This window comes from Patagioenas fasciata, chromosome W (genome assembly GCF_037038585.1).
Source record: "Patagioenas fasciata isolate bPatFas1 chromosome W, bPatFas1.hap1, whole genome shotgun sequence".
NCBI lineage: Eukaryota > Metazoa > Chordata > Aves > Columbiformes > Columbidae > Patagioenas > Patagioenas fasciata.
The window spans coordinates 58,676,221-58,690,771 of NC_092559.1; positions in this window are offsets into that span (position 1 = coordinate 58,676,221).

Consider the following 14,551-nt stretch of genomic DNA (forward strand, 5'->3'; position numbering starts at 1 on the left):
AGATTTAGGTGGGGAGGATCCTCCTGTGGTGAACCAGACTGAGCCAAATAACGTAATTCCTATAAATTTCGGTCCCCCCAGCCTGCCCCCGCCCTTCTCCCACGCTGCTGCAGAGCAAATTCCTGAGGGTGGGGGTAGAGTTTCAGAGCGTAAACCGAACTTACCAAAAAGCTGGGATTTATTCCCCAACTCTTGGAACAGACACTAATTGACATACCACAAATACAGGCACGATAAATTCCTGAAATCCTGAGGCAGTCAAGAGACCTCGCATATCAAGCTATGATGTTTGCTGGAAGGACCATTCAGCCAGCCAGCCACAGTCCAGGAGGTTCCTCCAGTGCATTGATGATAACTTCCTCATGCAGATGGTGGAGGAGCCGACTAGGAGAGGTACACTGCTGGATCTCATCCTCACTAACAAAGAGGGTCTGGTCGAAGCAGTAAAGGTCGAGGGCTGCCTGGGTTGCAGTGACCACGAGATGGTGGAGTTCAGCATCTTGTGTGGCAGGAACAGAATAGCAAGTAGAATTGCAACCCTGGACTTTGGCAGGGCTAATTTCGGTCTTTTCAAGCAATTGCTGGGGGAAATCCCATGGGCAAGACTGCTTGAAGGAAAAGGGGCCCAAGAGAGCTGGATTGCATTCAGAGATTACAGGTCATGGAAGCAGGGACTGGCCACTTGGGAGGAATATAAGGCTGCTGTCAGAGGATGTAGGAAGGCAGCTAGGGTAGCCAAGGCCTCCTTAGAATTACAGCTGGCGAGAGGGGTCAAGGACAGCAAGAAGAACTTTTTCAAATACACAGCAGATAAAACTAATAGCAGAGGCAATGTAGGCCCACTGATGAATGAGGTGGGTGCCCTGGTGGCAGAAGACACAGAGAAGGCAGAATTGCTGAATGCCGCCTTTGTCTCTGTCTACTCCGCTGGAGGCTGTCCTGGGGAACCCTGTACCCCTGAGACCCCGGATGAAGCCAGGTCAATGGAGGAGTTTGCTTTAGTCCATGAGGACTGGGTTAGGGAACAATTAAACAGTCTGGACATCCATAAATCCATGGGTCCAGATGGGGTGCATCCGCGGGTGCTGAGGGAGCTGGCTGAAGTCATTGCTGGACCGCTCTCCATCATTTTTGCCAAGTCTTGGGAAACGGGAGAGGTGCCCGAGGATTGGAGGAAAGCAAATGTCACTCCAGTCTTCAAAAAGGGCAAGAAGGAGGACCCGGGTGATTATAGACCGGTCAGCCTCACCTCTGTCCCTGGGAAAGTAATGGAACAGCTTATCCTTGGTGTCATCTCAAGGCATATCAGGGATAAGAGGGTCATTAGGGGCAGTCAGCATGGCTTTACCAAGGGTAAGTCATGCTTGACCAACCTCATAGCCTTTTATGAGAATGTAACAAGGTGGATGGATGATGGCAGAGCGGTGGATGTGGTCTACCTTGACTTCAATAAAGCCTTTGACACAGTCCCTCAGAGCATCCTCACAGCTAAATTGAGGAGGTGTGGTCTAGACAATAGAGTAGTGAGGTGGGTTGCAAACTGGCTTAAAGAGAGAAGCCAGAGAGTGGTGGTCAATGGTGTGGAGTCCAGTTGGAGGCCAGTATCTAGTGGAGTGCCTCAGGGGTCAGTACTGGGGCCAATATTATTCAATATATTCATTAACGATTTAGACGAGGGAATTGAGTGTACTATCAGCAAGTTTGCTGATGACACTAAGCTGGGAGGAGTGGCTGACACGCCAGAAGGCTGTGCTGCCATCCAGCAGGACCTGGACAGGCTGGAGAGTTGGGCGGGGGATAACCTGATGGAATTTAACAAGGGAAAGTGTAGAGTCCTGCATCTGGGCAGGAACAACCCCAGGTTCCAGTATAAGTTGGGGAATGACCTATTAGAGAGCAGTGTAGGGGAAAGGGACCTGGGGGTCCTGGTGGACAACAGGATGACCATGAGCCAGCACTGTGCCCTTGTGGCCAGGAAGGCTAATGGCATCCTTGGGTGTCTTACAAGGGGGGTGGTCAGTAGATCGAGAGAGGTCCTCCTTCCCCTCTACTCCGCCCTGGTGAGACCCCATCTGGAATATTGTGTCCAGTTCTGGGCCCCTCAGTTCAAGAAGGACAGGGAACTGCTGGAGAGGGTCCAGCGTAGGGCAACAAAGATGATTAAGGGAGTGGAGCACCTCCCTTATGAAGAAAGGCTGAGGGAGCTGGGGCTCTTTAGTTTGGAGAAGAGGAGACTGAGGGGTGACCTTATTAATGTTTATAAATATATAAAGGGTGAGTGCCACGAGGATGGAGTCAGGCTCTTCTCAGTGGCAAACAATGATAGGACAAGGGGCAATGGGATCAAGCTGGAACACAAGAGGTTCCACTTAAATTTGAGAAAGAACTTCTTCTCAGTGAGGGTAACAGAGCACTGGAACAGGCTACCCAGGGAGGTTGTGGAGTCTCCTTCCCTGGAGACATTCAAAGCCCGCCTGGACACATTCCTGTGCGACCTCACCTAGGCGTTCCTGCTCCAGCAGGGGGATTGGACTAGATGATCTTTTGAGGTCCCATCCAATCCCAAACATACTGTGATACTGTGATACTGTGATAAAGGTGCCTGAAACTGACAAAGCAGCCAAATCATTTGCAACTATTAATCAGGGTCCCAATGAGAATTCATTGCAATTTATTGACCATCTTCAAGAGACCATCAATAAGCAGGTTGAAAACTTAGAAGCTAAGGAAGCACTGGTGTTGAAATTAGCAGTAGAGAATGGTAATGTTTGCTATCAACATGTTATCCGTGAGTTTTACAGTACATATTATGTTTCTGTGTATTGACTCTCTGAAAATCAAGCAGCTTGTCAGGACTGTGAGTTAATTGTTTCACTGGTTGTTGTTAGAATTGTTTCTTTGTGGTATAAGTGCGCCGTAAAACCTTCTCCCCACTTTTCCCACTTGGGCTGCAAGCAGCCCTGTGCTTTCCCCCCCTCCCTCCCTCTTCTCGTAGTTTCTACTTATGAGATGGGGTCAGGAATGACTGTTTTCAGTCGTGTTCATAAGAAATCGGTATTGGGAGGTGTTTTAGAACACAGGAAAGCACTTGGAAATATGAGGAAGGAAGATCTTGTGAAATATTGTAATTAATGGTGGCTGCTGTGTAAGTTTGATGATTGGGAAAAGTGTCCGGAGAATAGAACCTTGAAGTATAACTTTTTGTTGTTTCTAAAGCGAGAAGAGCAGGACAAAAATAAAACTCTACAAGAGATCATTGAATCATTTCAGACAGTTTTACAGGCGGAACTGTTAGAACTTCACCAAGCTGAGAGAGAGTTAACTGATAACACACAGGTCACAGTAAACTTGCTGAAGTCTGCAAGATGCTTTCCTCATTAACCTGTTTTCTTTGTGGGTATCTGTTTAAGCAAGTTGCAGTTTTAGTAGGCCTTTGTTGTATGGTCCAGTGATTTCACAGACTGTTAAATAATGAGAATGAGACTCAAAATGTGCATTTTGTGATAATACAGAAGATCATGAGTAGTTTAGATCTTTACTGCGTGAATGTGATGGTAAAATTTTGTGTGTAGTAGTTGTTATTTTTCTTTCTAGCATACTAGCTTTATTCCGGCATTCAGACTTGCACAACTCTCTGATGGGCTGTGTTTCATCACTATGTACTAAATTTGGCTCTTGTGTATGCACACCAATTAAAGAACCCTGGTTTTGGGATAACAGTTGTAGCCCACCAGATGAGACACTGATAAAAGCCTTGCCCGGTCCAGCTTGCTGCAACGGCGGGGGGCGGGTGCCGATGGGGCTCCAGCGCGCACTGACCTCTTTTGTCAGGGAGACCCAGCAGCACTGCTACCTGGCTGAGCAGTAAGTGGTTCAAAGGTGCAATGCTAAAATCAAGATATTGTCTTGAATAAGTGTAACTCTGATCTGTCTGCATATTTGAACTTGGTATTTGATTTTCGTATCTGAACTCAGTATTTTAATTTGCATATTTATATTTGATACCAAAAGAATTTTGTTCGGGGAGATAATTACAAAATGGGAACCGGTTCCACTGCTAAAATTCCACCTTGCTCCCCCTTAGGATGCATCCTTCCACATTAGAGTAATTGCTTATATTGTTATCTAGTAATTTTGAGACCAGAAAAGAATTTAAATTGTTAAACTCTGCTTTGCATTGAAAGAAAAAAACACTTAAATGCTATGATGGATGTGACCTTGGTATTGTATGAAGTTGTATTTAAAAGTTGCTAGAATATGAACTGATTTGGATGTAAGAAAATGGAATAATGGATTGATGTTTAATATGCTGTTTTTTGACATCTGTAACTTGTAAAAGGTAAATGGGACTGAGGAATGTAACTATTGCTGAGCTACTTGGAATTGCATATGAAGTGTATTGTGGTTGGAATGAAATGGGAAAACAAAAAAACAAAATATCCCAGGCCTGTGTCGAGCTGCGAGGAGTTTGTCAGAGCCTCCTACTTCATATCAGCGATTACGCCAGCTGCGTGGCCTTGGTACATCTGAACTGCAGCAAGAAAAAAAAAGGGAGGCTTGCTTTACGCCCCCCGCTCTCTCCTTTTTTTTTTTTTTTTCCCTGGAGTATTGTCACCCATCCTTGTTGTGGCACTGTGTTGCTTCTTGGCTTTGAATCAGGGGTTGTTGGTGTTGTTTCTTTTTGCTTCTTTCTTATTTCTTAAGTTTTGGCACATCTGAGGAAAGAGCTCATCATTTTCCCTCCTTGCTGAAGTGAGTCTTTTCACACTGGTCAGCTTTTGGGCGTCAGAGCGCTCAGTGCTTCTCTGAGTCAGACTGGTACTGATTTGGGTGTGGAGTGCAGCCAGGCTGGTTTGGCGTGGAGTTCAAACTGATTTGTTTTCATGCTGAGCTGGACGTCTTGCCATCTCAGATGGGGGTGAGAGGGAGGTTTTATTCCCCCCTGCGCCACTCCCCTAAGCAATGTTAATGCTAGAGACCTGTAATAGTGCATGAAGGAGTCTGAGGGTGAAATTTAAAGGCATCACCAGTGGATCCATAGTTCTGATGAAGCTGGGAAATTAAAGAAAAATATTATATATATATAAAAATATATATATGTATATATAGACTCATTCTGTGGTAACTGGTTGTAAGAGACTTTTTAGTAAATTCATTGTGCTAGTTTTTGAGGTCATGGGAGAAAACAAAAGAAAAGCTGTTTTTTGAGACTAATAGAATGCCAAATTTGGAACAAAGTTTTAATACATGGATTATTGTATTTGCCAGGAAGCCCTGTACGTGTCTTCGGTCAAGATCTGTTAAGTAAATTGTAAGCTGAAATAACGTTTTCTGAGAATTCTGTTTAGTTGCATGTCCTACAAGAAGCTGCTCAGATGGTGCAGATCTACTTGTGTAAGTGAGAAATCTCCAAGGAAATTTTGAATGCTGTATTTCCACTAATATTAAGAGCCAATGTTTCGATAAAGCAAACACTGCACTGATAGATCTGAAACAGGACTTTGATCCGGTAAGGGAAAACAATATCCAATAAATATGACAGCCAAAATGGAGTTAGAGATTTTGAGGAATAAATTTATGACATCCTTACAGGCTGACTGCATTCGTTTGGACTTGCAGATTTGTCTGTTTATAGCTACAACATAGAAAAAACCTGTGGCTCTTGTGGGACAGTATGATGAGATTGCTAGCAGACTGATATACTGATTGTTACTCTGATCAAGAAAAGCAGGGAATGAATTTAAGTCTTAATAGGCCATGATCCTTTTGTCATACATGTACCATTTGTGAAGTTTAATTTTGATTTTTTTTTATTTGCAATCTATGTCTTTGTAAATTGCACTAGCTGGTTTTCTTAACAGCACAGCTTTTGGCATGCATAAATGTAAAATGTAAATTGCTGCAGAACTTGCAATTCTTTAACATCAGGTCATAGGCCATACTTGTATCTGGTCTCATCCTACATACTTGCACAGTTTTTTGCTGATGGTTCTGGGAAGTCTCATACAGCTGTAGTGGTTTGGTGTGAAGATAACAATTGGCATCATTCTGTAAAAATTATTGAAGGTTCAACCCAATCAGTAGAACTTGGCGCAGCTTTACATTACTTAGAGTTTTTTAAGGAGGAACCTCTAAATTTGATTTGTGATTCTGAGTACGTAGTCAAGGTCCAACGTACATATCTGATTCTGAACTGTGTTTTTGTTTTTTTCTTTTTTTTTTTTTTTTAAAAAGGGGAAGAAGTAGGGAAAACACCACAAAACCAATTGTCAAAAGCACTGTATGTGATGAAACACTTTGCAAGTATGACCCAAAAACATGCTAAATCAGAAAGAACCTACATTAGTTGTGGTCAAATCACTAGTTAATGGTCAATGGAAAAGGCCGCATCAATTGATAACCTGGGGGAGAGGCTATGCTTGTGTCCTTACAGATCAAGGGCCGCAATGGTTGCCAGCATGAAATGTGAAATCTGTGTTATCTTTCTGACAATGATTGCTGCATCTGCTGCGCTTTGGATGCCTGCACAGACAAAGACTAACGCGGATTACTTTAGCCAACATGACTGACCAGGACTCTATATGCCTAGCTATGGCATCTCCAGAAAACCCGTTCCACACATGCTTGGTTGGCATCCCCCTTGACGACTACAGCAGCATCACACAACTGTTTCAAAATAGTGGTTGGTGCAAAGGCATTACAACGAACTGTAATAATACCAACGTGGCACTTTGGATTAATTGCCTCCTGGAAGCAGATATTGAACCACAGGAACTGGAATTGCTGGCATCTATGTCCATGGACGCTTGTATCAACCTGGTTTGTGAAAAGTGTCAAAACAATATACGAGAACATGAATGGATAAACTGCAAAATGTTAGTGCTACCCTTGGTGACTATAGAAATGAAACTCGATGGTGTAACACCTCGCAGAAGAATCCAAGGGGTGTCATTGATAATGTGGGACAGCGACCCCAAAAACCTCCTGTATGGTGTATTCTTGATCTGTGGAGATAGAGCCTGACCAGGAATTCCTTCTAATGCTGTTGGAGGACCATGTAGTTTGGGACGGTTAACTCTCTTAATGCCCAATGTATCTATGATAATAGATCACAGAAGAGCAAGACGAGAAAAATACTTTTTGCATGCATATGAGTCAAATGTGACGATAATGTAGACTTTTGGGGATCAGGGTTAAGGGTTTTAGAACCTCATGTATAGGGTGTTGCCACAGCTAAAGCTTTAAATACTTTAGAAAAATTAGGATGCTGGTTAGTTAAGCAAACTAACAGAACTTCTAAGGCTTTAAGTGGACTTTTGTCAGATGTAGATTCTGTAAGACATGCCACATGGCAGAGTAGAGCTGCAACAGACTTTTTGTTATTAGCATTGCTTAGTGGTTGGGGGTTTTTAGGATGGTTGCTATCAGCAGTGAAAACGGGACTGATTGTTTTGATGATTGTTGTGGTTGTGTTACTAATGTTGCCATGCATGATTTCTCTGCTGCAAAGGGCCCTGCAGTGGACAAGGAAGGCAATTTTTTTTAGCACAAAAACAAAAAGGGGGAATTGTGGGGGACTACGGTGGGTCCGTGGATTCCCTGACGGAGGGCATGGGAACAGAAATTAGCCTTGAAGATATGAAGGCCTACCCGTGAGAAAGATGGGAGTAAAGGAGTATCTGGAGATGTTAAGGATGTACCCATGAGAGAGAAGGGAGTAGAAGAGTAACACTGATGATAGCAAAATCAACAAATTAGATGTTACTGCTGTAACTTGTAACCAATAGTGAAGAGACACATGAATTGGTAAAACTGTATAAAAATGCACTTGTGGCAATAAATGGCATCTACTACTTTCATCCCGGAAGAACTTGGTCTATGTCGTTTGTCTGTCTCAACCGCGACAGAAGAGTTTACCTTAGTTGATGAGGACTGGGTTAGGGAACAATTAGGCAATCTGAACATCCATAAATCCATGGGTCCTGATGGGATGCACCCGTGGGTGCTGAGGGAGCTGGCTGAGGTCATTGCTAGATCACTCTCCATAATCTTTGCCAAGTCTTGGGAAATGAGAGAGGTGCTTGAGGACTGGAGGAAACCAAATGTCACTCCAGTCTTCAAAAAGGGCAAAAAAGAGGACCCAGGTAACTATAGACTGGTCAACCTCACCTCCATCCCTCGGAAAGTGATGGAACAACTTATCCTTGGTACCATCTCAAGGCATATCAAGGATAAGAGGGTCATTAGGGGCGGTCAACATGGCTTCACCAAGGGGAAGTCGTGTTTGACCAACCTCATAGCCTTTTATGAGGACATAATGACGTGGATAGATGATAGCAGAGTGGTGGATGTGGTCTACCTTGACTTGAGTAAAGCATTTGACACAGTCTTCCACAGTATCCTTACAGCTAAACTGAACAAGTGCGGTCTGGACAAACGGGTAGTGAGGTGGACTGCGAACTGACTGAAGGAGAAAAGCCAGAGAGTCGTGGTCAATGGGGTGGAGTCTAGTTGGAGGCCTGTATCTAGTGGAGTGCCTCAAGGGTCAGTACTGGGGCCTGTATTATTCAATATATTCATCAACGATTTGGACGAGGGAATAGATTGTATTATCAGCAAGTTTGCTGATGACACCAAGCTAGGAGGAGTGGCTGACACGCCAGAAGGCTGTGCTGCCATCCAGCGAGACCTAGACAAGCTGGAGAGTTGGGTGGGGAAAAATTTAATGAAATATAACAAGGGAAAGTGTAGAGTCTTGCATCTGGGTAGGAACAACCCCAAGTTCCAGTACGAGTTGGGGAACGGCCTATTAGAGAGCAGTGTAGGGGAAAGGAACCTGGGGGTCCTGATGGACAGCAGGATGACCATGAGCCAGCACTGGGCCCTTGTGGTCAAGAAGGCCAATGGCATCCTGGGGTGTATTAGAAGGGGGGTGGTTAGTAGGTCGAGAGAGGTTCTCCTTCCCCTCTACTCTGCCCTGGTGAGACCCCATCTGGAATATTGTGTCCAGTTCTGGACCCCTCAGTTCAAGAAGGACAGGGAACTTCTTGAGAGAGTCCAGTGCAGGGCAACAAGGATGATTAAGGGAGTGGAGCATCTCCCTTATGAGGAAAGGCTGCGGGAGCTGGATCTCTTTAGCTTGGAGGAGACTGAGGGGTGACCTCACTAATGTTTATAAATTTATAAAGGGTGAGTGTCACAAGGATGGAACCAGGCTCTTCTCAGTGACAGTCAATGATAGGACAAGGGGTAATGGATTCAAACTGGAACACAAGAGGTTTGACTTAAATTTGAGAAGAAACTTCTTCTCAGTAAGGGTAACAGAACACTGGAACAGGCTGCCCAGGGAGGTTGTGGAGTCTCCTTCTCTGGAGACATTCAAAACCTTCCTGGACACGTTCCTATGTAGCCTCATCTAGGTGTTCCTGCTCTGGCAGAGGGATATGACTAGATGATCTTTTGAGGTTCGTTCCAATCCCTAACATTCTGTGATTCTGTGATCATTACCTACTAGTATCTATGTTATTGTGCTGGTTTAGTTGAAACTGAGTTAATTTACTTTCTGCAGTTATAAACTCTTCTTTTTTTTATAACTAACATGGTTGTGGTTTGGATTTAGTTTGAGAACAATAATATAATACCCTGGGATAGAATTAATGTTTTTCTTCAAGCAACTTTCCAGTGTTTTTGAGTTGGAATGAAGAGAATGTAAGAACTTAGTGTTGTCTTAGCTGTTGTCTGGGAGACCAAGGTCTTTCTGGGCTATCTGCAGATGTGAAGCAGCTAGGAAGGAGGGCATGCATGGGGTAGACCGTCCAGATTTATCAGTGAGAATATTCCATGCCATTAGTGTCATTCTTCGTATTTAATGAGGGTTGGGTTTTCTGGCCAGGGAGACCACTTCCGGTTCTGCTCTGTTGTGGTTGAGTTCCGTTTGGGAGTTCCTTTAGTTTGGCCTTTTGCCATTCTTCCATTTTGCAGTTGGCCTTTCATCTTCTTTGGCTTTTTCACTCTCTCCCCAGGATCGACTGCTCAGGACCAGGGTGCTCTCTTCCTAGGACTGACTGCTTGGCATGGATGGAGTTCATGAGGAATTGCATTGAGTATGATTTTTTTTTTTACATATATAATTATTATTAGTAGTATATTAGTATTATTTTGTTGTTTTATTGAACTATGTTTATCTCAGTCAGTGAGTTTCTCCTTTCCCTTTCAATTCTCTCCCCTATTTGGGGGTGATGATGTGGGGAGTGAGCGAGTGGTTATCATAGTTTTGATTGTTAGCTGGGCTTAAACATGACAGTTATGTATAAAAATAATTCTTCCAGGTGGTTCAAAGCAGTTGTAGGTGTGCCTAACAACTCACCTAGGCATTCTGGGTTTGCATAATAAAATACTACTTTTCATGTCTTACTGCATAATTTTTTTTTATCAGCTTCCAGAATTTCAGTAAACTTGGTGTACTGCATGATGAGCTTATACTAAGCCAGAGGCATTGTATCACAAGTACAAAGAGCTATACTACTATATTGTACTGGATACACTATTACCCCAACACAGTAAAATTTTCAGTATCTTATATTTTTTCTAGGAAAAATAAATAATCTGTTTACAGTAGACTCTTCTGCAATGTGCCTGGATCTTAAATTCTCTGAGATACTATAAAATTCTTTTGCTAATATTATCAGAGAATACTTAAAATATATCTGGAGAGCAGAAGAGCAAATCCCTCAGGCTAGGAGACAACAAAAGGAGAATGATCATCCTCTCATGTTATGAAATCTCACCTTCATCCATTTGCTTTTTAAATCAATGACATCAAGAGCATAAATGCTTAAGGAAAAAAAACAAACAAAACCAAACAACTGAGTAACATTAGGAGAAAATTCCTTAAAAGCAAAATATACATATAGGAAATTGAGCAGAAGAAAACAAATGTAAACAGAAATCCAGGGAATACTTCTAGTTTTGCTGTTCTCTAAGAATGGAATATCTTCTGGCAGAAGATGGCCAAACATGTTTTATATTCTGAAAAATTATTAATCCTTGTTATAGCTATATTTTCTCCCACATATTTCAAACAGCTTTTCAAAGCTGAGCATGTACTACTAACTGTAGTTTACAAATGAGAAAACAGAATAATAAAGGTCAAATACGTGATTTAATATAAATACATTTATGTGACAAATGTAAAATACATTGTTTCCCTTGGTAGATTGGTTCTTCTCGTTCCTTCAGAATTACCTAAGCTTGCTTTACACACTAAAATAAGGTTTTGTTATTTTTACTGCCATTAGCATTAGAGAACAAATTCAGCTCTTGGAAAATGAGTTGGATTTTATGCTGGTTTATTTATCATCAAAATAACTGTTAATTAAATTCTCAGTGCAAAATATCACTGTAGATGCATCAACCCAAAATAACCTAACTTGCCTTACAGTGTTCATTAAATTCTAGAGTATGTTTTCTTGCTCATGTTCAAGAAAAAAAGAAAACAAAACAAAACTCTAAAAAAAGCTTTTAAATAGAAATTTGTCTAGAAGCCACTGGAAAACAATTCTTATGGAATGAAACTTTTAATGGCTATCCCTAGTAAGACAGCAAGGCAACGACAACTTGGAGATTGGTTAGATGCTCCTGATTAGTCCTTGTACATGTGTTGCTGGTGCAATAGTGAATGGACAGGCCAAACCATCAGTGGTGTGATGCAAAGAGAGAGAGAGGCAGGGGTCTACAAGCAATCTTGAGAAATTTCTCCACAAAGGAGTGGAGTACAGAGAGATCACAGTACACTCAGACTGGAAAATACTTAGTCATGAGAGCATCCCATTAGCTTTCAGACTTCAAACCAGAGTATGTTGTCACTGCTTGAAAATAAGTTGAAGAACAGCACACTGCATAGCAACCCTGTGATGTGATGCTGTGTTCCTGTTTTGGACAAACAGTCCTATTGATTACAGCAGGTTATTTAGCGTGGTCTGTAGGTCCATGGAAATCTGTAGGTGCCCCCTCAGGGGCCATGGAAGGCAACTCAGAAAATCTAGTCTGTCATCAACAGGTTTAAATTCTCATTGTGGTAATCTGTATCTCTGCAAGGGCAAAAACTCATGGACTCCACACAATCCAATATGAATTCAAGCGAAGCCATTTATTACAGAAACAAGCCTCCTTATCACAGTATCACAGTATCACAGTATCACAGTATGTTTGGGATTGGAAGGGACCTCAAAAGATCATCTAGTCCAATCCCCCTGCTGGAGCAGGAACGCCTAGGTGAGGTCGCACAGGAATGTGTCCAGGCGGGCTTTGAATGTCTCCAGGGAAGGAGACTCCACAACCTCCCTGGGTAGCCTGTTCCAGTGCTCTGTTACCCTCACTGAGAAGAAGTTCTTTCTCAAATTTAAGTGGAACCTCTTGTGTTCCAGCTTGATCCCATTGCCCCTTGTCCTATCATTGTTTGCCACTGAGAAGAGTCTGACTCCATCCTCGTGGCACTCACCCTTTATATATTTATAAACATTAATAAGGTCACCCCTCAGTCTCCTCTTCTCCAAACTAAAGAGCCCCAGCTCCCTCAGCCTTTCTTCATAAGGGAGATGCTCCACTCCCTTAATCATCTTTGTTGCCCTACGCTGGACCCTCTCCAGCAGTTCCCTGTCCTTCTTGAACTGAGGGGCCCAGAACTGGACACAATATTCCAGATGGGGTCTCACCAGGGCGGAGTAGAGGGGAAGGAGGACCTCTCTCGATCTACTGACCACCCCCCTTGTAATATACCCAAGGATGCCATTAGCCTTCCTGGCCACAAGGGCACAGTGCTGGCTCATGGTCATCCTGTTGTCCACCAGGACCCCCAGGTCCCTTTCCCCTACACTGCTCTCTAATAGGTCATGCCCCAACCTATACTGGAACTTGGGATTGTTCCTGCCCAGATGCAGGACTCTACACTTTCCCTTGTTAAATTCCATCAGGTTATCCCCCGCCCAACTCTCCAGCCTGTCCAGGTCCCGCTGGATGGCAGCACAGCCTTCTGGCGTGTCAGCCACTCCTCCCAGCTTAGTGTCATCAGCAAACTTGCTGATAGTACACTCAATTCCCTCATCTAAATCGTTAATGAATATATTGAATAATATTGGCCCCAGTACTGACCCCTGAGGCACTCCACTAGATACTGGCCTCCAACTGGACTCCGCACCATTGACCACCACTCTCTGGCTTCTCTCTTTAAGCCAGTTTGCAACCCACCTCACTACTCTATTGTCTAGACCACACCTCCTCAATTTAGCTGTGAGGATGCTCTGAGGGACTGTGTCAAAGGCTTTACTGAAGTCAAGGTAGACCACATTCACCGCTCTGCCATCATCCATCCACCTTGTTACATTCTCATAAAAGGCTATGAGGTTGGTCAAGCATGACTTACCCTTGGTAAAGCCATGCTGACTGCCCCTAATGACCCTCTTATCCCTGATGTGCCTTGAGATGACACCAAGGATAAGCTGTTCCATTACTTTCCCAGGGACAGAGGTGAGGCTGACCGGTCTATAATTACCCGGGTCCTCCTTCTTGCCCTTTTTAAAGACTGGAGTGACATTTGCTTTCCTCCAATCCTCGGGCACCTCTCCCGTTATATATGCAGTTATTTCCTGATCACGCGTCCACGCTCCAAGCATGCATTAGCTGATTGGATATTGTCTATGTTCACGAGCTGTCCACGTGCCCGAGTCTCACTGCTAATAGGTCTGTTGATTGACGTCATGTTGAGGCCCTGTTATTGTAGAACTGCCTCACTTCCACAGCAGGTCCTGTTTTCAGCTTTTTGAAGTGGCCTTGAAATTCCTTTGGGCCTGGCTAGTTCAATAATAAATCTCCATCTAATAGAAACCCATCCACACATTAACTTCAAGAAAATCCCTCAAATCTCCCACACATCTCCAAAGGACAGTCCATACATTTGATAAAAGTCAAAATTGCACTGAAAATCATAAGGAGCTGTTTGATCAGTCTTTAGAACCTGGAGGCAGTTAATGAGTACAGTCTATACTGTTCACCTTTCATAAGTGCGCAGAGAGGAAAATGAGAGCTGTTGCAGGGATCCTGAGAATCAGGAGCTTGTGGAGGTGCTGACTGCGTGGCCAGTGCCCTGCTCCATGGAGAAAGCAGATGATTGCTGCTGCAAGAAATCATTCTGCTTTTCTGAGGGGGTGAAGTGACTCTTTCTGGCCAGTGCCCACCTTGATTTACCTTTTGTGCAGTCCCTTGTATTTTGCAGGGTTGAGGCAGAAGGGGAATCATGCCAGAATCAACCCTCTCCCCTTTTTTTCCTCAAATGATGAATTCCCATTCCACATCTGGGACACTGATTCTCCCAAAGAGAGAGCATGGGAAAATAAGCGATCATCTTTAATGTTTATTTAGATTCCTACTACATCTGTCCAAATCTCTTTCTACAGCTTCCCTTCCTTTACTTATGCAACTACTTTCCAAATTCCATTCACAATGCCATGGTCCTCTTGCTATTAACCTCTTACTTTACTTTTCCCCAGTGCCCACA